The 27,414-nt window shown below is 32.5% G+C and overlaps 1 protein-coding gene across 2 annotated transcripts in view; it reads left to right on the top strand.

Annotated features, from left to right (window-relative positions):
- The first annotated feature begins 7,740 nt into the window (after positions 1-7,740).
- The window catches only part of LOC128989747 (serine/threonine-protein phosphatase rdgC-like), a 79,571-nt gene continuing 59,897 nt past the window's right edge, over positions 7,741-27,414 (top strand). For both annotated transcript variants that reach the window (XM_054411781.1, XM_054411780.1), the window contains exon 1: positions 7,741-7,898. The gene's annotated coding sequence lies outside the window, so the exon portion shown is untranslated. The remainder of the gene's footprint in view (positions 7,899-27,414) is intronic.

The following is a 27,414-nucleotide window of genomic DNA, read 5'->3' as shown; positions in this document are numbered from 1 at the left end:
AATTATTGTTAAAACACACACATTAAAAATTATTTCGTAAAATATGTTTTATAGTATGGTTTATGCATAGGCATTTTTAAATGTTTTGCAATAAAAACAATAAAAAAACCAGTTGCAAAAGAGTAAGGTGCCTTGTTTTTGTACAAAGATTGAAATTGTTATTTCATAATCACCTTAATTCGGAATCTTAATTTACGAGGCCATACAAATATATTTTATTTTCATTGACTTAAAAAGTTTTACCAAAATGAGGGGAATGTGAGATATACATGCTCCTTGGTTTTGACATATACCTAATATATCTTACTACATTACAAATATTTAATCGCACTTTTCTTCACCATTAAAACTTAACTAATAATCAATGAGAAAATATATTTTAGATTGTGTGCATGGTATTGAATTACTTATCACATTGGAGTTATCTGTACTTGAATAAGTGCAAATTTAAGAGTGGTATGTAACATAGTAGGTCTTTACGCTATTGTAAAGTGGATTTTATTCTTTGATAACCCCATTTCATAACATAAAAATATTTCATAAACTGTGAAGTGTATAATGAAACGTAATTAATTATAGAAAATCGAGTATTAACTGGTACGATACACGATATTTTACCATGTTTAATAAATCTGCACGATGTTTTAAATATTCAGGATAAGAATTATTTATCAAATTCAAAGAGAGAAGAGACGAGTGCATTCAGAAGGAAAATTAAATTTGTCGAGGCAGCCTTAGGCAAGAATGTGATTGGTCGGCGAGATTTTTGTACGAGAGGGTTCTCTTAGCGGCGTTCTCCCCCCTCTGTAGGATTTCACAACTTTAATCATTTTAACGAATTTAAAATTATCTATTCATTCATAGCTATATTGATTTTGCGTAAAATTAACACAGGGTTCAATCATTTCAAATACACTGTTGATTCATATTGTTGAAGTAAATTTACTTCAGAGATATTAAAAAGGGGAAAAAATTAGTTACCAATAATTTAAGAAATATATACAGTGGTAAAAGTAATGTTAAGTGGTACATAGTGCACAAGAGAGACGTTTTGGTCAATGAATTTTGTATGAAACAAGAAATAATAAACAAATATTTGGTAGGTATCAAGCTTCCGCTTAGGTTCATAGATTGCGCCTAAGTTTGTTAAGTTTTCAATCCCAAAAATAAAATATCCACAAAAAGTTGTTCTTGGTTGCTTCTGAATTTGGAAATATGTTACTAATAACTAAATTTGTTTTATGTTTATGTGTAAATGCGATTTTTATTGTTGTTTATGTTGTAATTGTGTTTATTTTTTGTTATTTTTAATAAGGACCTTTGGTAATTCTTGAATTATGGAAATACCAACAATTTTTAATAAATACCTGTTCGTCTAGAAGCGGCTGGTACGTCTAACGCCCAAGTTAGATATGGAGCACATATGTCTAATAATATATAATTTGGAGTTAGCTGCTTTGTATTGTTCCAGGTTAGTCTATTTTGTCAGAAGCGTCTATCGCGGACCACTGCTCCTATTTTTGGGTAAATAATACAGTTTTCAAAATCATAGATGTGTTCTTGAACACATAACAGATTAGAATTTGGACTGAAAGGTTAGTGAATAGCTTCTATCAGCATCGCACATCTTATTATTAATAAATAAATACATTTTAATACACTTTACTTTCACATGATATCACTTGCAGGGTAAATTTACTTGAAGATAAAAGATTACCGCAGAAAATATATTTATAGGACTTTTATTAGTTCTTCAGCAAAGTCCATTAAGTCAGTCGTTTTCCTTCACCGAAGCTGCCTCGCCTAAGGCTGTGTTTGCTGAGACGGATTTACTTTTACTACTGACAAACTTACTTTCGCTTATCTTATTCTGAACATTTGAACGCTGAACATTCTGAACGTTGAATTTTATATCTTTTGGAAATAAACGTTATCGTTATAGAGTACAGGCATACTTTGTGTGTAACTACAAGTTAATAGTAGGTATATGTGTACAATGTATTGAGTCACTTTTTTACAGAAGAATTGTAAAGTTAATTTAGAAATTTTATCATGGAAAGTGGTATATAAATATCTTATTTTGTTAATACCAATGGGGGAGCGAGCTGGCGTAGGGGTTAGAGCGCGGGACTTCAGTCCCTGAGGTCCCGGGTTCGATTCCCGCCAAGTCACCAATTGATTTTATATAAGTGATAATGCCGCAACCCCTAGGTCTAGCTTAATGTGAAAAACAATCCCAGGCTCCTGCCTAGCGTCCTAGGAAAAAAAATACCAATGAACATTTTAGGAGGAAACATGAAGCAAGGTTAGCTCTTTGGCTACGATAGCTATTTCACGATTTATTGGTCTATTTATTTAATACTGTATAATAGAACATCTTTTTCATAATTGATTTCAACCTACAAGTATAATAAAAAATATTGAAATTGTATTATATGACTTGAATGACAAAATTTACACTCGTAATTAAGTTATAGCTAGAATCTATATATTAATAGGCAAGCATGCCCCTTCAAAACCTTTTTTCTCAGCTCGTCTGCATTGCAGGGAAAATCTATGCATACTGTTTGAAAGATATTTTCCTGTGGATGTACAGAATCCCTTTATAAATTAAAATAGGCTCAAAATAACACAACAGTTTAATTCGAAAATTAAAAAAATATACATGGATCTTATGGGTTGCTATCCTGGTGACAAAATAACAACAAAATATAAACAGAAAATTAAAACAAATGGAAGAAATTACAATCACATGTTTTATTTACAGCGAAATCATAGAAGCCTGTACATAACATATTATTTTTGTTGAGTTTTCAGTCGAATGTTAAATACATGTAACACTACAAAGTATAAATACAATAATCAAAGAATAACAAGAAGCATACCGGTAATAGAATAAGTTACTTACAACTGCATGTAGTATCAAACCAATAATTGCAAATACAAATTAATGTGAATGATAATAAACGGTCAAATATTAAAATAACAATTTTATAAGCGTATTGTGAAAATGTAAATTAACAAAAGTAAAGAATTATTAACAGTAATGTTTTAAAAAATAAAACACCAGAGAACAATTAATTAAATTTATGGTAAGATATAAGACGTCCAAAAAATATATCTGAAACTACAAGATTGTTAAGACTAATAACTGTTGATATACTACTAGGCCAGTCAATAACAGCATTCAACATCGCAAACGCGCATGTATCTACGATTTTTTTATATGTTGTTAGGTCCCCTAAGAGTAGTTTATACCCAAGTTTGCAACCCTGAAAACCCTGTGCTACTCCCATGATACTTGAAAAACTGTAAAATTCTGGATCTTTTTTGTTTTATTGAAAAAAACTAAGCAAATGAAGCGTTTATCAGGTATATGTGTCCTATACTTTTTTAAAGTTAACTAAATTTGCAACAATTGGAACCCATTTTGAGCCCTTTAAGCCCATTTCTTTCGGATATACAGTTAGTAAAAAATAGGAATATTTTTTCAAACATTGAAAGATTATCAGTAGGCTCATATACAGAGATGCGTACCGGCTGAAGTAATGGTCATAGAGAAAAGTCTTTAAGCAAGATTTTGTAGAAAATTTAATACGCTTTAATTTAATTCCAAAGTGGTGTGTCTAGGCCTTACAGTTTCACAAAAATTTTAAAATATAAAAATACCATATTTTTCGTATATGTTGTATTTTGGGTTGTATTTCTTAAAAAGATTTGGACTCTACCTTCAATACATGCTTGGCCTAAAAAGCACATGAAGTCAGACGAGTATCGCACATTCAGGGGGATCCTTCACTATACGTCGGTCTGATAAGTTCTGGTCTGGTTTGTGGACAGATTTGACCACGGAACAGTTGCGAGAGACACTGCAGACACCAAAAAATAAAGATCTGGTTCAAAACCCACCCTCCATTCCCAGTCAGTGATCGCCTCTTTTTCATCCACAGTGGTATCGTCAGAAGTCCTGATATCAACTGCCACTTAGCTTAAGAACTGGGAGTAGGAGGAGTGAAACAAAATGTTGGTAACAACTTTGGTAAAGTGACTTTTAAACGAAAGGACAAGGTGAAGACCTTGACGTCAGGCACCACGTCTGTAAATGTATTCATCAAGAGAGTTGATGTTGATCTCCTTACCATGTCCCAGAGGGTCTGCGTCACAAAACAATCAGATGAACAATTGAAGCAGCATTTAGCGTATGAGCTAACACCGAATCCACTGTCCTTATTCACTGGAGAAGGAATGCGCAAGTGCACAAAATCTTCCTTCTATTCAGCATTTACACCGCTCACTGAAAACATCATCCCAGAAAACGAAGCGTTCATAGTAACCACTTTAAACCACTTTGGTAAAAACGTTGCTGTGGTATTTGATGGATACCTTCAAGATGCAGCTATGAAGAGCACTTAATCAGCTGAACGCCTGTGACGCTCTACTTCTCTCTCATGCGGTGATATTTTGTTTGATGCAACACCCATCAAAGTGTCCCAAAAAGCAAAAATGCTCTCAAATGAATCTGACAAACACCGACTGATCACCATGTAGTGTACTGAATTTGAGATGAATGGTATTTAAATACATCAATCTCAAGAGGATGCCGATGCTGATATATTGAGGACTGCCCTCTCCAAGAGTTCTTCGTGCGATCAGGTTTTTATCATTGGGGGGGATGTCGTCTTGTCTTACTGGTGCCCCTCAACGGATTAAGCTCTGGACAGACGAACGTGTACTTCAGAAATTGGGAGAGGTGGATCAAAGTGTAAATTCTTTCACATGTGGAGAAATGCATGTTCCACGGGAGATGGTTTTGTTCCTGCATGCTATTTGTAGGTGTGACACCACATCTGCCCTTTTCTGGCAAAGCAAGATGAAGGGGTGTAACGTCCTAAAAAACCCCCCGAATGGATAGACCTTGACAGCATTTTCTTTGGCCAAAACACCAACCAGGAAGAAGTAGAAAATGCTGGGAAGAAGATTTTAACGAACCTCTATGGAGAGTACAAGGGAACGCTGAACACTCGATATACAGCATTTGTAAAATCGGCAGCAACGGCAAAAGTCAACCTTGCCCACCTCACCCCCCCCCCCCCCCCACACAGAGGCTGCAAGATATCATTCTTTGAGGACCTACCATCAGGTGAAAAAATGGTTATGGGTTGATAAAAAACCGCGTGACTGGGAATGGGCCACCACCATTGAGCAAGGTTTAATGCCCGTCACAATGTGCGTAGAGCCCGTTCCTCACATCCTGCTTTGAAATGGTAGCTAGCAAATGCAAAAAAGGCTGCGTAGGGTCGTGCACTTGCAGAAAGGCTGGGCTCAAGTGTTCTATTATATGCCTCTTTTGCCAAGGACAAAATTGCAACAACATCACTCCTATCGTACTAGATGAGGATGTAGACCACCCAACACCATTTGACAACCCAACCTCAAACTGTGTTAAATCTTTAAAATGTCAATTTCACATTCTTGCACTCTTTAAAAAAATAAATAACAACAGTAGTCAGTACCTACATTGATGACATCATTAAAGCAAAGTCTATTTTAATATTTATTAATTTTTTTAGGAAGCTATAGGGCCTAGACACACCAATTTGGAATTAAATTAAAGCTTATTAAATTCTCTACAAAATCTTGCCTAAAGACTTTTCTCTATGACCATTACTTCAGCCGGTACGCATCTTGGTAAATTAGCCTACCGATAATCTTTCAATGTTTAAAAAAATATTCCTATTGTTTACTAACTATATATCCGCAAGAAATGGACTTAAAGGGCTCAAACTGGGTTCCAATTGTTGCAAATTTAGTTAACTTTAAAAAAGTATAGGGCACATATACCTGATAAACTCTTCCTTCACTTAGTTTTTATCAATAAAACAAAAAAAGAGCCGGAATTTTACAGTTTTTCAAGTATCATGGGAGTAGCACAGGGTTTTCAGGGTTGCAAACTTGGGTATAAACTACTCTTAGGGGACCTAACAACATATACAAAAATCGTAGATACATGCGCGTTTGCGATGTTTGCCTTTTTTCATGTAGATATTGACTGGCCTATACAACAAAACAGTAAAAATAGTCACTTACGAAAATTACTCGTACAAGCAATGAATACCTGCTTATTATTGAAATAATACCTGAACTATAGCAGTACACTCAACTTAGTTTTAGTAGAATATAATTTAACGTGATACATATTTAAAACAGTTAAAATAATTCTTTATCACGAAATGATTTAGTTTATTATTATATAATATTGCACATTGGATACATAGAATATCACCTTATATCACGTAATATATAGGAGATCACGTTTTTTACGTAAATAAATCTTAACTTTGATACATCGTCCAAAGATAAATCGATGGTTTAAACCCCAACTGAAGATAAAAGACCAACTATAAAAAAAAAATAAAACTATTCTCAAATTGAAGGAAATCGTCTTTTGTAACAAAGGATATTGTCTACACTTAATCATACAATACCTAGAGGGGAAAATAATAAACCCACTACACTACACTGTTTACATCATTACGATATTTTTTCATGAGCTCTCAAAATAAAATTGGTGTTGGATCTTGGGAAACAAATATTGGAGTTTATAGTGTTACTCAGTTTCATGAAGTAAAAATCATTTAGCAACCTTTTTACTTTCTCCCCCTCCACAATAATTATGGAAAAAGTATTGTTTTCGTCAATATTTTCGAGTTTGAGTTCTGGGTCACCATTAACAAAAAACATTGTTTTCGAAGAGATTTCTGTCTGTGTGTATGTGTGTCTGTCTGTTTTTGTGGATGTGCAGAGAGCTACAGACCCCACATGGGGTCCGATTTTGATTTTGAGGTCACTAATCCATAGCATCTCCAGGAGTTTTTTTTAACTTTTTTATTTGATTTTTATTATGGTTTTCTAAAAATCCGCAAAATAACAAAGAATCAAATGTTTTTAAAAATTGTTCTGAACGATTTTGATTAGATCTTTTATATACTACTTTTGACCATAACAAGTTGGTATAACCCCAATAGCTCCAAAAATTACTGCTAAAAGTTTATTGCAACTTTTGTCATTATCCCCATAAAAATCTATTCATTTTCAAAATAACCAGTTGACCAATTATTCAAATTTTGTGTATGTTATAGCCCTTTTAAATCCAAAAGGGTTGATACAACCTTTATTGCGGGGCTTACAAGTTCTTAAAACTTTTCTCAATTAAAGATTTTCTCAATAAATTATCAAAGTTTCTCTCACTGATTACCCATGTGCCATGATGGGTTTGACAAGCTTACGGGAGAAAGTATGTTTCAGATAGCTGATACCATTTATTATAATCTTTTGTTGCCATATTGTTCTTAATATTGTATGTTTTAGTCACCGACGCGCATTTCACCTCATTAAGGCATCTTAAATTCATACATACTCTGCCTCATTATAGACACTCTTAAAATACCTCAATGAGACAAAATACGCATCAGTGACCAAAACAAAATCAAGGCCCACATCAAAAGGTATCTTAAATATTGGTGCAAATTAACGCAAAAATCTCTTTATGTGACGCATCTACGTGCAACGCTCGTTCAACAGTATTTAATGATTCGGTCAAACGTCCAGTTTATTTGTTTCATAAATTGTGTCCTCAATAATGTCTCAACAGTAGCAAATCCTCTACACAAGTGCTGTGGACATGCGCATGGCGGGGGCGGCCAGTCGTAGGCGTCGCGGCGACAGTATCGCGTCGTCTGTACGACCGACCGGACGTGACATAACGTGTACGTGCCGTGTACACGACGTACTGTACATGTGCGACTGTGACGTGCAACTACGTGGTTCAACCTGCGCTGACAAGTTTGTGATCAACTGAATTTACATTTTGGACTTCCCTCATTAAAGAAGGCTACAAGGTAATGTTGTTTACATTTTATGTGGTATATTCTATAAAACACTATATTTGGTCGTTAGACTCTTTGAGCTCTCTTTTCACTCATATATACGCTTAAAGTATGAAAAATAATTATAAGTAGCATTGACTACTGTATACCGTTTCGTAGCAAGGAGCTGTGCTTCAATTTAGAAGAAAATGTTCTTTAAGAGGCTATTTAATATTTGAACGATGGTTATTATTTATTTTGGCGATTTCACTCGTGCTTTTTATAATGTGGCTATCTACGCAATTGCCGTAGCCATGATCTTGTTACCATCAAACATCAATCTGTTGTTACAAAGCATCATTAAAATTTCAGTAAAAAAATGTTAATCTGGGAAAACAAACTTCAAAATAGCTGGATTAAAAAAAAACTTGATATTTGCCAAATTTATTATCTGTGGACCAGTCATTAGTAATGAGGGTGGAATTCATGGATCTATTTTTAATCCACTATATCTACCATGGATTCTATCGTATACAGAATCATGAGTTTATAATATGTTAAAAATTTATGAAACTATCAACAATCATTGAACAAAACTGTACATTAAAACAGTTGACACATTTTAGAATACAAATAATCAGTTTTGTTTACAACAAGTTTTTTCAACCAATAGTTGTTATTTTGATGAATTAGTATGCGCATTACCGTCGCGGATTAAACAAAATCCCGACCCATCCCAACATGAAGCCGTTGAGACCCTATCTATCCGTGGTGAGATGTTTTATGCTCCAGTGACAGATTGGTTTCTTTGTCAATCTAGCTTTATGCCTCTCTCCACTCACAAAAACAGCCTCCACTTTCATGAATGTTTGAATATTTGATCACAACATGTTGATGAGATATTAAGGCAGTTTCAGTTTATTCAAGAGAAAAATTTCTACGTTACTTTAAATCATCACCTAACAATTGAGCAATAAAATTAATCCAATTTAAACTACCCTTGGTAAAGGAGTCTGTGTTAACAGTCTATCTTCCCTATCTGTTTTTTATGCCCTTCACGTTCTAGGACGCTAGGCTCTTGGCCTGAAATATTTTACACAATAGGTTACTTTAGGCTAGTAATAAGGTAGTGTCATTATCACATATATAAAATCCACCTCTGATTGACGGAATTTTAACCTGGGACAAAATGCCCGCCCTCTACCACTATATCAGTGCGGATTATCTTTAGAATATATTTCGTTGTGATACTTCAAAGCCAAATCTAGCTTCCAATTTCAAGGATTTAGACTGAAGCTAACACAAATGATAATACTTGTATACAAGATTGTTCACTATGTGACTCATACCAGAGTTCCAGCCCTCAGTAGCTTTACAGCTTCATTCACCTATCCTTACAAAAATGTTCAATAGATGTCATTAACGCTTGGGAAAGTGAGAGGTAGGAAATTTAATCCTAGGGGAAAACAACCCCTCCATAAAATAGTGTACGCTTAAAAATAATCTGTGACAGCAAACTGACACATACTTTCTCCCACTAGTCTGACGGAAAAACTGAACTCACTACTACTTTTATAAAGAAAATCAATTACAAAGTAGAAGCGGTGGGAGTAACTACTTGTATGAGGTTTTTATGGGAAAATCACAAAACATTCTATAACTTACAGAGCGTTGGGGGGTACCCATTTTGTTTCAAGTACGATAGACTCTAACATACCAAGTTTAATCAAAATCGGTCCTAAGCTGGAGTCTGTAGCTCTCAACACACACACAACATCACTTTGAAAATCCCCTTTTTTATCAGGGGGTCCTAAACGACAATTTCCATTTAAAACCGAAAGTCGTAATTGTTAACGAAAATAATACCGTATTAAAATAGTGATTTGTATTTATTATACTGACAACTATAGTAATTAGTAAGGTAAATGGCTACTCTGATTGTAAAACATATGATTCCTCAAAAAGTATAAATACAGAAAATTTGTCTAAGTAAGCACATCTGCCAAGTGCAAATCTAACATCAAACCCACACTGAGAGTATATCATGTTGACATTGGGGATTGGTTTATACATCTGTCACATAACATCTAGATATACATCATTGTTAGTGTAGCATTGTTGGTCTAAACTATTCTGGTCGTGCTAAGGATTTACACCTTTAGACAAGGAGGGGGTTTTATAAGTATATTTGGCTGGTTATGTTAAGTATTATAACGATCTAAATTAGGTAAAAACATTAATCAAGGAAATTGCTCCAAAACTTCTCAGTGAAAATTCTACAACTGGTTAGGTTTTATACATTAGCATTTATATTAAAAGGTAGAAAATGGAAAACTTATAAAAATCAAAAATATAGTAACATGGACAAGAAAACGTATAGTTAAAGTTTTACGGGGCAACAATGCAAAAAATTTGATTATAAGAGATGTTGTGTATACGATATTGGATACAATACTACTAAAAAAATACTATTATTTAAATATGAATTATTCCTTCAATACAAGAAAAGCATCATTAAAATTTTAGTAAAAAAATGTTAATCTGGGAAAACAAACTTCAAAATAGCTGGATTAAACAAACTTGATATTTGCCAAATTTATTATCTCTGGAACAGTCATGATACAGTTATGAACAGTTATGGTCTGGTCGCGGTTGTCAATGATAGGATTTAATATTATGCTGTATCATGTATAAGCTTGGTCATGTATTAAATTAAATTTGTTTATTACTCCAGGAGATAATGGATTAAATAATTAATTTAACTTTGGGTTTAAATTAATTATATTTTTCCCCAACAAGGGATGACATATAATTAATTTAGGGAACAATAGGGATTAATATAATTATAATTAATTTAGGGATAATTAATCAAGGGGGAACAAAGCCTATCTTATGAGTAGGGCCTACACATAATCTTGGATTTCTCACTTATATTTAATTTTTTTGTTTTAAAATAGCATAGACAAATGACAGCATAACCTGGATTAATAATATTTTCCTTCTTCACAGAACAAAGCTAATCGTTTATGACCATGTACATTTCAAAGCACTTAGCTTAATCAGATCTGAGTACAAATCTTCATCCGTTTTGTAGCATGACCTTTAAGGATAAATTTAAATGCTTGCATATTTTCATAGTCATAAGCGATTACATGTTTATATGTGTAGACGGACGAGTTTAGTAAAGAGGATTCTGCCAATAACACTTCAGGAAGCAATAAGGAAAAAAATAAGTTAATATCATCAACCATACATTGATTAGTTAAATATGTATTCAGTAAATAACAGAATTGAATCATAAAACATATTAATATTGTAAAAATTGAAGAGACATAGTAATATGTTTGTAAATATACGAACATATTGGTTTCTTGCGTGTTTTATAGCTTCTACCATTGATCTCGTAGGACCATTAAATATTACAGGAGGCCACACCTACCATATATATCTGCGACCTATTTACTCGGTGATGTTATTAGTAATAAATTAGAACGAATTATCCGCTGTGGTGAAAAAGCCCTTACTGCATTGACGAGACTCATCTAGCTTTTGGAATATCATTTCATTTTACATATTTATTTATTTTAATAATACTACAATTACGATCATAGACAACAACTAAACTATTTAAACCGCCATCCTCTTGCTTTATGTAAATTTTAGTAACTTTTATGTGCAGTACAAAATATCTGGTATCGATACATTAATTGATGTAACTGGTTGCCGATTCGGGTAGAAAAATACTGATGATAAAAATTACCAAAGCCATGTGCTTAGTTTAGTTATTTATATTTTTTATATAAAACATTTTCTTAACAATAAAGAAGTATAATATTTCAAAGCCAACTTGAAGAGTTAGTGTAATCAATGTGTTAAATGAAAAGATTACTTGGAACAAGTAATTACACCCGTTTTTTCAAAAGGTATGTTACAGAGTGAGATTTTTGTTTGTGGAAAGGTAAATCTAATTAAGTTTGTCCATTATATGGGATAATTATTCTTCCTCTAACAGTGGTGACAGTGTGAATAAATGAACAGTGTCGTTAGTGGTTGTCACTTCCCGTGATTAAGACTTGTTTTAGCTTAATTGGTAGTTTCTGTAGTCAATGTATTATTGCACCTTGCAATTCTAATTTCTTGTTTGATTATATAAACATGCAGAGTTCATAATATAAGGGGGTTTTCGTAATTATTATTATCACCTATCAAGATTATTAAGCCACCAAAGTGCACATTTTACCCCAAATATGAGTGAAGGAAGAGTGTAGAATGGCGTGATGCCTTGTGTTGCTTTGTTACTCACTAAGAACATGTTTCATTAGCCAGGACCGTTATAAAAAGTCCAATTATCAAGGAGAGCTAAATCTAGTTTCGTACAATCAAAAAGCTACACTTGCTATTCTTATTTTTTGCTTCATTTATTGTAGTTTCACTGGAGTAAAAATATTTGAACCAAATTCCAATCCATACAAGCTCTTGTTTACCTTCTCTTATTATTAGAAGTATTATTTATTATTAGAAGTTTGTGTACCTTCTCTTATTGTTGTCAAAGAATAAAGCACATATTGTAATATCAACTGTAAAATAATTGATAAAACACTTGAGTCAACATTAGTTCACCAACAATGAAATGTAAAGCAAACATCAAAACAGGCTTTAGATTTCACAGTAGGATGAGAAGCATGTTTGCAGCATCCAACCAATGTCACTCATTTTTAATAATATAACATATATGATATGTATGATATATGATATGATATATAAGATAACAGTTTTGAACAACAAATACAACCATTAGTTTCTTATTCTGTTTAATATTAAGAATACAATACACAGGCTTAGAATAGTTCAAACAATTGAACCATGTGCTGTATTGGGTACAAGCTAACTCGGCAGCCACATCTGTAATGAGAATAAAATGAATAATTATTTGTGTTGTGGCACAAATTCATACAATACAAATGTTCTAATAATAATTAATTTAAGAAATTTCTAACCGAAATTGCAATAAAAGGATGCAGTAATATGTGGATGTGATCTGTGATATGGGAGTGTTTTAAAATATGTGAATAGAACTTCTCCCTGAAGATGCCCCACGCCGTGGCGAAATATATTAGAGGAAACTACAATAATCATGCATAAACAAAGGCTAGCAAATAAGGTAACGAATAATTCAATTAAAATTCTTCAATAGTTTTGTCGTTCACAACTACAACAGCTTACACATACGCCACTCAATTAAGCGATAAAGCCACCTTTATTATAGTTAAATTTGCAAACGATAATGCTCATAATTTACATAAAAAAATAGATAAAGGCTATTTTTTATATCCTCTACCCATTATGCAAACCCATTATGGTATGACAAAAAGTGTATGGAGGGATCTACAGGCCATTATTTACCCATCAGTCCTGATGACAGAGGTGTATTTTGGCGGGAGAAAGCTCTTCCCCACCTGGATGTTCTGGATGTTTGTTGTTTTATGTGTATCGATCCTTGGTATACATCGGCCACATCATCAATCTCGCCTGTCGTGTAGGATGGACAGCACTCTATCATATTGAAGGCCTGTTTGTTACTTAAGCCTGAGGTGTCAGTAACCACCGCTTGTCATCATTTATGTTTAGAAAACAATCCCTAGATGAACACAGTTGAAAGGGATGCTGTGTTTACAATGGATGTGACAATACATCTGTATTTATTTATGAGTCTTATGTTAATCTCAATTTTAGTGATATAAAAACGCGTAAATGATGTTTGTGTGATGGTTCCTAAAACTAGAAAAATTGTAAAAAACTTAGAAAAAATTGGTCCAAAAATTTTGTCCGATATTTAATTTGTGGTACTCATAACCTAACTCTGAAACATAAGCTTAAACGTTTTGATAAACACTTTAAGTTAAACATTTCAGTTTAAATATTTGAATCGATTTTTAATTGTAAAATAAGTAAACTAGAAACAACTATTCAGATTTCCTGAACTGAAACTGGGCTGTCCAACTTTTCCAATCTGAGGAAGTGAATTGCAAGACTCAAGTTGTGTGTCGTGGTGAGGCCTGAGTAAATATAGGTCTAATCTTGTTAGGCTAGCGGCAGCTGCAAGGCTTCGTAGGCTTGCAGACCACAGTTTGGACTTAGCAGATACAGCATATAGCAGCGATATGTTGTCTAAGGGTATTCTTACAAAAGTCTTCCCTACTTACATAAATGTTGGGTTTTAACAATAAATACCTATACAGATAATCAAACAGGAGGTGATTTACTTGCAATGAAAATATTGTAACACATTTTGTGATCATAACTAATGGGTAATTACTCTTTTTTTGGGGGAGCAAAATCTTTGACAAAAAGTTAGTGTGTCCCGGCTAGTTTCGAACTGGAGACCTCCTAACACTAGTCAGACTCGCTATTAACTATGTCACGAACGGCGCAGTTTAGTGGTATTGTTAAAATATACCACGCAATCAGATCGTCTCGTACGGCCGGTACCTAATCGTGTTGCCTCAAGAGAAGACATTTGTCCCTAGAGATATTACATCACTACACCTTTAGCCATCGTCCCTCCCGTATGCCCATCCGCACTAATTGCAACACTAATTAACAATTATATTGGTCTTAACAGCTGATTAGTAAAGTATGAAGCGATACAATTTTCTTTTCTCTCAATCCTTGAACCTTATTGGTCCGTTGCTCGTGTTGTTAAGTAAAAAAAAAACAATGCTGTTAAGTGAATCTTAATCCTATGAACTAAACTGAACGACTAGAAAAAAAGGTAAACAAGTTAATCTAACTGTTTTAGTATCTAACAGCAGTGTACAGAATGTCTCATTGAATGGTATGAGTCATAACTTCAAACAAACACTTACTTTTTGGAATTTCCAGAACCATACTACTAAATAACAAACATTTAAGTGTCGTATTGAGCCAAAAATATTACTATTATACGCGTAGCTAAACTCCATTTATTTTTTATTTTAATGGGTAAACTTGGTAAAAGTTTAACTATTGATCCATAATTGCAAGTTTAAATATGAGGTTATATTATTTCTGTCTATCTAAGAGTGTATTACAAACTTACTTGAACGATTAAGAAAGAAAATTTAAGTAATTAAGGCAAATATTTTCACTCAAAAAACATCTTTTCCTACTAAGAGAAAACAATCAATATATTTTAAAACATATGAATTTTGAAAATCTGTTAATGTAATGACGTTGGCGATTGGATTACCAAAAGCTCGTTGCGTAACATGTAAAACTCTACTTCTCGTTTTACCAGGATTTGCTTTTATGACGTAATATGTTGAAAATACATCGCTATCTGACTTCGGAAAGCAGTTTTCCCCATGGAAAAACTAGTATTGGTACAGTTATTGAATTATTTTGAAATTTTTAGTAACAAAGTAATAATTTTTGGGAATATACATCTTTACAACCGTCTTGTTTTAGTACACCTTAAACTTTACAAGACCATACTATAATATTACCAAGGATGGTAAAAATTAAACAAACTTAATTATTAACAGTTACTTAAAGGGATCAACCCTTAGCTGATTGAATAACGCTATAATAAGCTGTGCTGAATAGCTGTTGTTAAACTGTATTTAGGCCTTGACCGGACCAAACTTAATGCGTAATAGCCTTCCGCGAACCAAACAATTTCATGCTCTGGTAACTCTTAATTGAACCCACTTGATCCGCCTAAAATAATTGTATTAAAAATATCAATTTTTGGCTCCAAAAAGTGAACAATAGAGAGAAATTACGATTGAATTTGAGCTGTTGATACTAATTGAAGTTATATTTTACAACCTTAATGTAAAATAGTACATGTTTATTTATTCTCGAATATTATATTTGATGTACAATAATTTCTTATAGTTATTTTGTTATAGCTAAATTCGTATTTAGATATAGAATTTAATACGCAAGTTGTTCGTTAAACTACATTATTTTATGTAATCAACAAAGTGTTAAAAATATGTACATCCAACTAGTACATCTACAGTTATATTAATAAAAAAAATAGATTATGAACTAATTTTTCAAAGGTCAACAGAGAATTCTGTACGTTGTAGGGGGTGTTTAACAATTATTTGACATTTCAATCCTATATTTCTAATAAATGTAAAAGATTGGATGTCTGTGTGACATGATGAATCACGTTAGCCTACTGAACCGAATGATCTGAATGTTTCCAGGCATACAGGCAATATACCACAAATTGTCATAAGTCTATTTATATTTTGAAACTCTGTTATGGCTCTGCCACCCTGGCCTCCAAAGTTTCAAAGTTATTCCTATGAATATGCCTAATTAATATTAGAGTTAGCATATTGGTCTAAACCAGCTGTTCGTAAATATTTTTTTTTATGTATATTTTTGTTGTGTAAATTTGTGTGATATTTCCTAAAAGGACTATGTTTCAAAGCAATATAGTAAATTTGTGTATACTTTTGCTTATGGGTTTCATTGAATCTTTTTTATGAGGTACAAGCAAAGAGACTTGACTTTTGTCGAAGAATCAGAGTAAAACATGTTTCGCTTATGTTGTTAGATACTTTAGGATCTATATTTTAAAAGTAGGAAGGGTTTTAATAACAAGTAAGACCAAAATTTATTGATTTCTTTAATAATACACAGCATGGTTGAGTAGATTCCACAAAACTCACAACTCGACTATACCTTGATTATTTTAGTAGTCTTTTCGTTAAATCTTGATTGTTAAAAAGATGGACGAAAGAAACTAATAAAAACAACAAGGGACCTTACTTACAATGTTATGTTATGAAATAAGAAATATTTCACTGGTAACTCATGGTACGTTACAGAGTAGACTATGCAGACATATATATTCAAAGTTTTTTCGTAGGTACCACAAGATATTCTCTTTTTACTTCAAGCAAATGAAACTTAATTTTAATTTACCACCTACCTACCACAGTCAAAGCTAAACGACACTAAACAACAATTTAACCCCTCCAGGATTCTTCTGCATCCAAAAACATTAATTGTTTTTTTTTTAATTTTCAACTTAAATATGATAAATAATTTACCTGATAGAAATGTCAGGAGTGATTTCCCTCAACTATTAGTGAGCTCTAGATTACAAATTTAATTATAAATGTCAGGGACGTGAGCCTCGCGTGATTTACCCCCCCCCCCTGAAATAACCCCCCTGTAACCCCCTGGGCCAACAGTAGTGCGACCGCGATAGATATTGCCCCTTGATTGATATTGCAGACTGAAATATAATCAGGAGGTAGAGTTGAATAATTTTAAAATGTCTGACATACTTTCAGCGAATTTCCCATATAGGTATTAGGCTATTACCATATGTCTCATGGTAAGACCTGGGCCCGGGACCGATGTACTTTTTCGTTTTGATGTCCCCAGAGGCCAAAAACACCACCCTTTCAAATTCATATATATATAAATGGGGGTATTTATATGTGCCTGTTAAGACGATAGCTTAAGCAAAAATAATCCGATTTCGATTAAATTTGGCACGAACGTGTAAACCTGCGTTTATTCAAACGAGATGGCGTAACCAACATGACCATGGGAACGGGGTTTAATGAATTTAGACATTTTTGGGGTCAAACTTTTTTTCTAATTTTTGACCTTCAAAAAATATAATATTTCACAATTTCTCTCCTACTATTTTTTAGTTAGTTACTCTCTAACTATTTTTAACAGTAAAAAAAATTTGTATATTGAAGTGTTTTGGTGCGGTTTTTGGCTATGAACTACGAAAAATAAATTTAAATTCCCATGTTATTTTTATGGAGAAGTGGTAAACTGTTGCAGTTTGCTTGTTTATGGATATATTTTGATCAAATTTATTTATTTTATACTAAGCTATTAGCCTAATATTTTATTGAAAAACACACTTTATAACCCTCCCTGTAGCATAACACCTAGGTACTCGATATTGAAAAATTTGAAAAAATTGAAGATTTATTTAAAAATCAAATTAGGTAAATGGAAATTAGCTTAGTCTTCAGGTTTGCTGCGGTAATTTAATTTATTTCAGGTGTTATAGATGAGTTTGACATCATCAGCTGGAAGATAGAATGAAAACAAATGAGAATGATTTTGCACAAAAAGATCATGACTTTCTAGAGAATAAAATGTTCAGTTGGAAATAATGTAGATCAGAATTAAGTCGTGCTATTGATCAAACATTCAGATAAAATACCCTGATTATATATTCACCCAAACTAACATAATTTTTTTTCGTTCTAAAACCACATTATCTCCTTGGAATCATCATAAATATAAATCCTAATGGGAATTGGTGTTAAACAAGTTAAAGCCCTTATTTCTCTTGACACACATTTTCATGAGTGACATAATCTTTCAATCTACTAATGGTAGAGAAATTGGCAGACAGCAATCAGGAAGTGCGCTCTTTGCGCATGTCAGGTCACCAGTAGTCTGTGTACTAGATATGGAGGGAATTATATTACTCCTCTAAAGTGATTGGTGTGAAATTGCATACTACATACAGTACATTACTTCAGGACGTAACCTAGCATTAGGGGTGCGTCTGAGTTATTTGCACTTTTTACAATACTCAGAAGAACTTTGTAATAAAATCAAATAATATCCAATTTTCTAAATGGAATCGTTACATCGATAAAGTGTACTGAATTGTGTTAGATTCCCTAGCATATTTTGTTGACGAGTCACAGGTAGGATATGTTATGTTCAAAAGTCTACTCCCCCGCTTAGATTTTGTTACTAGGGTAGATAATGAAGTTATTAAGTTAGTTGGGTAGTTAATAAAGTGTACTTAAAATGATTGCTAGTTCTTTCGAAAGGATCGAAGTCAGTTCTGTATCAGTGTAATTTATCTTGGCTCAAATAAACTACATCACTTTTATTTTAAACCTGGCTGTATCTTTAACATGGGAATGGAATGGATAGTTCCATCCAAGCTAAAAGATTTGGTCTGGAAAAATCTTAAAGAGATTTCGAATGAACGCGAGTGAAATCCATTGATTGTAAAGAATGTGGCTGTTTACTAGGAGCGGAATGTCGTCACCAGATCGACACAGATTCTGTTGTCTGTTTGCCAAACTTCCCAAACTGGGCTGTGGAGTTTAATTTATCTTAGAGTAGCCAAGGTTATGAATACTTTTCGGAATATTTACTTGTGAATGTCTCTATTGGTGTAGCAAAACATACTTTAATTTCAAAATAAATGAATATTAACTGTTTTAATTACATTTATTTAATCCTCTGGTAACTTTATTTCTGAATGTAAATTTAATTTAGGTTTACCTATATTAAAAGGACAAACCTATCTATGTTTTTTGGAATATTATCTGGAAAAATATTTCTTTGATTATTCGTGTAGTGACAAATTATTTCCATTTTAAATCACGAAGGTTACATTAGTTTAACGAATCGTAACGGAATTTTAAACGTAAGTAAAATTTGTTTCAAATGGAGTATTTAAGATCTAAGGTGTTGTATACTTTTGGAATACTCTCTTGAGAATATCTCTAAGATTAAAGTACATTTTATTTATATAGACAAGAAGAAATGTTTTTCCTTAGATTATGACGTATTTCATTGCCTAGTAACTTAGAATTACGGAACGTAAATTTTATTTTAATCTAAATTCTAGTAACTATGGTTTCGTATACTTCTTGGAATTTTCACTTGAGAATATCACATGAATTAAAGTTATTTTGACAAGAATTCTTTTTATTTCAAAGTTGACATAGATTAACTTATTCGTTGTAAGATATAATTACATTAATCTTACTGCATATAACCTAGAAATCTATACATATAATATATATTAATATTTGTTTACATTAAAGAAACCATGGTTCTGTATACTTCTTGATATTTTCACTCGGAAATATACCGTGGATTTACGTCCTCGGAACTAGAAATGTTTTTATATAAAAGTGGAAGTAGATTAATTTTTTTGTGATATTGTTATCACATTACTTTATTGCATAGTAAAGTAATTTTGGAACGCAAATTAATTTTCTGCTTACTTTGGGTTAACTGAAGTTGTTTGTACTTTTTGGAATATTCGTTAAAAATATCATTGGATACCGGTCGTGTAACGCGGCAAATGTTTTCATTTCGTTGTTGTATTACTTATTATGTTACTATTTCATTCATGTTTTTGTCAAGTAATATAAAATTGGAATCAAATTAATTTCTGTTCATGTTCGAGTAACCAAGATTGTATTACTGCTTGCAATATGCACTTCAAATAACGTAAGGGATTAACTTTCGTGTAAGGATAATTGTTTTTGCTTGAAAGTGGGTGAAGAGTAACTTTTCATGCTAAAGTATAATTGTTGCATCAGTTTGATTACCGTATAACGTATTTTTGGAATACTATCTTTGTTTGTATTATTAATTATTCTAAACGAGATGGTACTTAGGATTTTTCTCAAAGATTTACTCATAATTTGTATAACGTAAAATGATACTGCAATTTAGAATAAATGATCCTTTAAAACGTAGAATTGCTATGACACCTATATTAATCTTAAACGTCGATTTAGCTTGGAAATACCAAGGTAATTTTGTTATAGTACGTTTTTTTTCTTTTAATCAACTAGCTAAATACAATAAAAGCTGGTATATTCCCATATTCCTAAGGAACCTTAAGCATGGACAAGTTCTGCGAAAATAGATACGAGTTATTTATCAATGTAGAGGGTTATTTTACTTGTAATACAAACTATAGTGACATTATAAATCTTTTATTTTGTACAATGTCTATCGTATATTGTAACTTTAAAAAGTTTAATATATTGTTTTAATTATGATACGCTATGGCAAAACACGTAAATAACACCTCTAGCATTAACATCCACACCAATTTAATGTGAAATAAAATTTCAAATCAATTGACTTTGGACCTACTCATATATTTTAAAAGCTACAGAATATTTTTTCACAACGAAAGGACTGAAGGAACGAAAGGATTTACAAAGGGGAAATAAAAACTGTTATTAGATCAGAAATCATAGAAATGTGACAGCGAATCAAATTGGTATTGCAGCGAGAAAATCACATATGCCTTTGTTATATTGTAAATTTATACATCTCTAGCCTGGTACCCACTAATTTGTACAACATTTGAAAAATATAAATGTTTCACTGTACTACCATGTCAAGAGGCATTAAGTGAAAACATTGCCAACTATAACTTATATCGTAAAATTAAAATGCAAACTACACAAAAATTAACACATTTGAGTCGAAAGGAATTTACCCAGCATAATATCTATTTCAACTATCACAATTAGTCCGTGTAACATACAGGTATTGTGAATATATGGGTATTAAAGAAGCGAAATATCCGTATTAGGCTACAGGAATGTCCATTTCAACACGTGTGGATATGTGCTGGCCACGGTCCAGTGGATATTATAGATTTGTTATGTAGATGTCAGCTTGTCCTGTTGGAGGTATTAAAAATATTTATGAAGGCGGGCGATGTAAAATATTGAATACTGCAGGAAAGTCAATCACAATTTGATGTATGGGGGTGTTGGTTGCAGTAAATCAAATAACCTGTGGGTGTTATATTGTCCTGTGAGAGTTATTTCTATCAAAACACCCGGGTGGGGATGAAAAATATCAATTACTGCAGGGAAGTCAATTTAAAAACCGTGGACATGTGTTGACTGCAGCTCAGTAAATGTTGTTGACATGCTGTGTGTGGCTGTGACATCGTCCTGTGAGTTATTGTACAGGTTTCTTACGCAAACATGTGGAAATGTAAATTACTATTTATAAACAAAACTACAAACTAAATATGATAAAAACGAGTGTTGACATATGAACATATTTTGGTTGCACTTAATTTTTTTTATAATATGCAGATATAAGAATTCCGTGATCTATTTTCTGTCAGAGTCATTAGAGATTCTAAGAAAGATGTTGATATAAAATATAAAATACTGTAAAAATAGTCAAGTTCAAAAATCGAAAGTCCAATCGAAACAAAAACCGTGGACATATGTGTCGGTTGCAGATGAAAGGATGTTCTTGACATATGTGGCTATCATATTGCTCAGTAGAGTATTTTTTTAAAGTTTCTAACAAAACAGTTGATGATATAAATAATTTAATAGCTTCTTAAAAATCTAAATTAATATGTCTATTAACACTTGAAAATTATGAAACATCAAATACGGTAAGGGGTAATCAATTTTAACTGGATATTCAGATCATCAGACCCAAGAAAAAATTTACATATATGGTTAAAATTATTTAATCAGAAGTATTTTTACTTTCCGCAAAACACCGATCGCCAAAGTCAATCACAACCACGTGGACTTGTGTTGGTAACAGATGGGTGATGGGTGGATGTTGTTGACATGTGTGGTCATATCGTTCTGTGAGAGTCATTGAAAAGGTTTCTATCAAAACATTTGGTCATGTAAAAATTTGTTGATTTTCATTTGGTTGGTAATTATAATTGGTATATTAATTTTGCTAAATTCGTTTGTGTGGATTTTGTAAAACAATTAATAGCAGTGTTATAAAACTTGTGTTTTTTCAATAAGTTATACGTCCAACTTTGTATGGTCACCATTTCAATGAAAAGTATTAAAGTACAACAGTTAATGGGAGCCCATTCGTTTAAGGAAAGAAGAATGTAACTATAACATATTTGACACAAGTAAAACTAATGAATGTAAGAATATTGATTGTGGCAAGAGTATTGTAATGAAATTTGTGTCCACATTTTGAAAATACCCTTTACGGTAAAAAAAATAATGAATCTAAAACAATTTTCAAACGGTAATTAGAGTATTTTACGGCTGATTGCTATTTCATTTATAAATTATCACTGCAGGAAAACTTCAAGATTACAAACAATGTTGCCACTATGATAAAGATTATATACTCAGCTTAGCATAAAAAGGGTAAGCACACTGAGCGGAAATAATCGTACTCTGCTTTCAATTGCCACATTTCGTATTCTGATCTGCAGATATCTTATATAGGCTGCATCTGCATTCAACCTGTACTTGTATGTCAATAAGCTGGTGGGAGAGATTACGTTAGAGTCCAGCAAACTATTAAGAAATACTGCAGAAGAAAGTAAAAGATAAATTAAATTTTGGTTTCCAAGTGGTTACATTTCTTAGAACTTTTGGTTTTCTCATATTCCCCAGGTATTGGTATAACAGTTAAATTTGTTTAGAAATAACTTAAGCAATAGATTAAAGTGAAAAAAATAATCCTGTCCTTAATTAAATATGTTAAAAGCGTTTTTTACGTGATAATCATTATATGAACTGTTATACTTCTTTTTTCACTTAAAATGACGTTGGGCATTACTAAAAAGATTGTAAAAGATGAACCCAATTTCGTGTGGAAAGGATCTTTTACTTTACAAGTTCACCCTAACTCAAGGTAGAACAATCATACAGTCATTCACGGTGAAAATAAAAAGAAAAAGTCACAAGTATTTATTGCCTATTAATTATTGCCTGTTTGTTTATTTTGTGTTATTTCTTTATTCTATAGGATGCTTTGCTTACATTACTTTAGCCAAGTACCATGTTGCATTTATTGCATTAAGTTAGTGTTATTTTATAGTAAATTAGGCCATATTGGATTGCATGATTATATTTGATATCCTTTATAATGGTGTACACCGTATGAAATAAATAAGTAAATTGTGAGATCTAAGCTCGTGCCTATACAGGGTGTCCCGGAACTCTCTACCAATATTTTAGGGCATTGTTCCTGGGTAATTAACATACCTAAATATCATATTTAAATTGTCCAGATGTCTTTAGTTACTCACACAACCCCCATTTTGTTTTTTCAGTTGTTATTTTTTTCTAAAGAATGGTTAAAAATACGAAATTGAAACTTTGCACAAACATTTATGACAACTAGACAAAGCTACCAAAAAATTATGACGATATTTCAAATTCATTGAACAAAATTGCGGTCATTTTACATTTTGTTTCTTAAATAACTCCAAAACCGTTGATTTAACCAAAAGTTTACACGAATAACTTTAGCTAAGGCAATTTATTACAAATCGATTGACACCTTAATTTTTAAGATTGGACGAGTATTAACTGAGATATGGTAGTTTTAGTGATACGTGACCACTGGAGGTTAGTTGCAGCGCATGCTGAGAGCGGACACGTATCACTAAAACTACCATATCTCAGTTAATACTCGTCCAATCTTAAATAAGGTGAAATAGCAGTAAATCTGTAACTAACAGACGAGCAGTGTCAAAGAAAATAAAGGATTATCATTTATGTTTGACAGGAAAGTAGTTTCGTTTAAATGAAAAACGTCTTGCAGGTTTCTATAACAGCTTGTCAAAACATATGGCTTATTGATGTGTTGTTGAAGGGAAGGGACTTAAAAAATGACTCACCTAAAGACCATCTATACTGAATAAAAGAAAGGATACGCAGGCTATGAGAATATTTTCTGTAACTGAGTACTCTTTCCTCAAAAACCAATGGTTTTTTCAAATAATTCGTGCTAAAGACAGGCTAAACCTCAGTCAAGATAGAATGAGGTGATGTTGCTGAGCTCCACAATTAAAGTATGTTTATACTGGCGAAGTTTGAGTGAAGTGATTGTGACGCCAAAGTTAAATATAGCCTTGTGAACAACAGAGACTAGAGGTGTGCGACCATAAAACTCGGACACCGAATATCAATCTGAAAAAAAAAACACGTTTGATGGTAAGAGACGTTATGTTCAAATCACAGTGACTATTTTTAACAACATGTCAAGATCAGCGGTTTCGTCAATTCAATGTGACGATATCTAGGTGCAATCTAGAGTAGAATAATACATCTTGATTGTTATGTTTTACTGTAGTTAGATGATTATGCACACGAGAAACGTTCTCTCACTTTTGTTGATGACTTTAAATCATAATTAGGTCGTAGTGTATTTTCAAAATAACAAATGTCAAAATAAGGTTTTTTTTCTCTAAACAGTGAATCTCTGTAGGACTTGTAATTTGAGTTGCGTTAAAATTACCCTGTAGCCTATATTATATTTTGAGATGAATATTATCAGGAATCTAAACAATATTCATAGTTATTATACATTTAGCTCAAACAAAGAGAAAACGGATGAAACTTTGTCCAATATTTAAATGCTTTGGTAATTTGTACTATGGACTCATCTAAGGCTCATAAATTATTGTATATTCAAAGCTATCACAGGAGAATTGCGAGAATATCACTCTAAATTGCGCCACCCATTAACAATTAAATTGGTCTAAACAGCTGATTAGTTGACGTTCAAAGCATTACCACTTTACTTCTTCTATGCCAATCCTGAAACCCCGTTAGTCCATTAAAATAACAATACTGTTAAGTGATTTTTTTCAATTCTAAGAACTGAAATAAAACGGCTACGTTAAAAAGCATTCGTAGGTAAAAGTACATTTTCGTAAATCTATCAACGTTTTATAAAGTATGACTTATTTTATTTCCAAGGTATCTTAAATATTTTCGCATCCCGTCTTTGATAATGTAATATTTATTTAACCGTTGCCGTTTGTTTTAATTGTAAAAGCAATGATTTAGTTTAGTGTACCAGTACGACTACGCACTCAACGGTGGAGTAATCTTGAAAGAGCCTGCCAAATGTAATACATTAGTAATAAATACTAATTTTACCTCTGGAGTGCAAAGTAGGAAGGAAAAAAATATATGTGTGAGTTATGCACGTTTATGTAAACCTAAGTACTAATCAAAACCTAACATAATTTAAACCGGAAAATCTAACATGATTAAGGAAAACCCTTATTTGAACTCCATTGAGACAATGGAATACACTTAATTTGCAAGTCTACTGCGGTAGGGGTTTTTATTATGCTCGACAAAACAAATAAATGACTAAAAATATTATTATTGATTAAAAATAAAAAGTATCTTGTGGTGTGGCTTCATGAATTAAATTGTTCAACAAAAAAATTCTAATCGACCATGTGACAGTGTGGTATTGGATTCTTTTTGACCAGAGACACACCAGTTTTGTCCGGTGTGGGAAGCAATTTTCAGTCCGAGTATTGATGTTGTTTCTCTCTCCCAATATCATCGAAGGTGAAGGGAGATGTGTAGTAATCCTAGTAAATTACTACGTGATTGGCTCGCGGTAGGATATCTCACGTAGTGTATTACCTGTATTGAATGAAAAGTAGTATTACCCATACCTTAAATAATGTAGATAAAACCCAATCATTTGCATTTCATAATATTGAATAAAAAAAAAGAATCTTTATTTATATAATTACAGAGATTTTGTATGTGAAGCATGATTAGTTTGATGAAATATTTTTGAGTTCGAAGCTAGAGCTTTTTGTTCGAGTTTTGTCCTTTCCGTAGGAAGATAATTAGACTACATGTAAACTAACAACTTCACCTATATTTTCGAAGTTTTTTATTTCAAGAGGCCTTTCGCCAGCTATGCTGGCACCAGACACATCACAAGACTTATATTAGTTTATCAGCAGTTTTAATAGTAGTTGTGAAGTGGGCCTTGTTATTATTACAAGGTGTGGATGTGTTTTGAGGTTCATTGTTAAATAATTCAGTACAAAACATGCATTTTAAAATCCACTTTGAAAGATTTATTTGTGGTTTAAAACACATAGCCTACATTCAACACACAACATAAACTACATAGTAAAAAGTCAAGTATTTTCAAAGATAGTTTAATGTTCAATTTCGTTCTTACATGTTGAAGACTATACGTTTTGATGTATACTTATTTTTGTATATTTCACCAAATTTAACCAAAATAAAACTTATATCGTATCAAAGATAAAAGATAGAAGTTTTGCAGACATCAATGTTTTACCATAAACCAACATTAAAAACGCCAAACAGGCATAATATATTACACCAGAGTGAAAATTCTATGATCATAGCCAACATTCAATGATTAAAAAAAGAGATTTGTATTAATATAGTAGGACGGCAAACAGTAGATCAGTAAGTTATTGGTTAGGCTATACCACGATTACTAGAAAAATACCGGTATGGATCATAAACGTAAACAAATGACGTTTTTGGCCCGAAAATAAACATTATTTAACATTGCTTAAATGGAACTGCCAAAACATATGTTCAATGATATTAGTATATAGGATTCGGGCCAACAACGTCATTTGTTTATGTTTATGATCCATGCCGGTATTTTTCTAGTAATCGTGGGTTATACTAACGAGAAAATATGTGCGAACGTTTAAATCTGTAAATTATTCACAACAAACACTCAACGTCATAAGGTTGTGGCAATAATCGTTTCAGCTGTTTACTACAAACACGTATGAAAGTTTTGTATATTTTCACTCAAAGCGAATTATCGCAGCAAGCCAATCAGCTGAGCGTTTGTCGTACATAAATAAACAAGTCGAGAGTTTGGCGGAGTTGAACCAGATTTCTTGGCATCGTCGATGTTCTAAAAATGATCGGCCATCATAGTGGAGTTGTGCAGTGTGTGGCAAATCTAGCTTAGTGGGTCCATAGACAAACGTGCTTTGTATAGCATTCAA

This window comes from Macrosteles quadrilineatus, unplaced genomic scaffold (assembly GCF_028750875.1).
Source record: "Macrosteles quadrilineatus isolate MER2022 unplaced genomic scaffold, UCM_ALF_1.0 Scaffold_3__2_contigs__length_128488019, whole genome shotgun sequence".
NCBI lineage: Eukaryota > Metazoa > Arthropoda > Insecta > Hemiptera > Cicadellidae > Macrosteles > Macrosteles quadrilineatus.
Note: the sequence above shows the minus strand (reverse complement) of the source record. Positions and strands in the feature narration are given on the sequence as shown.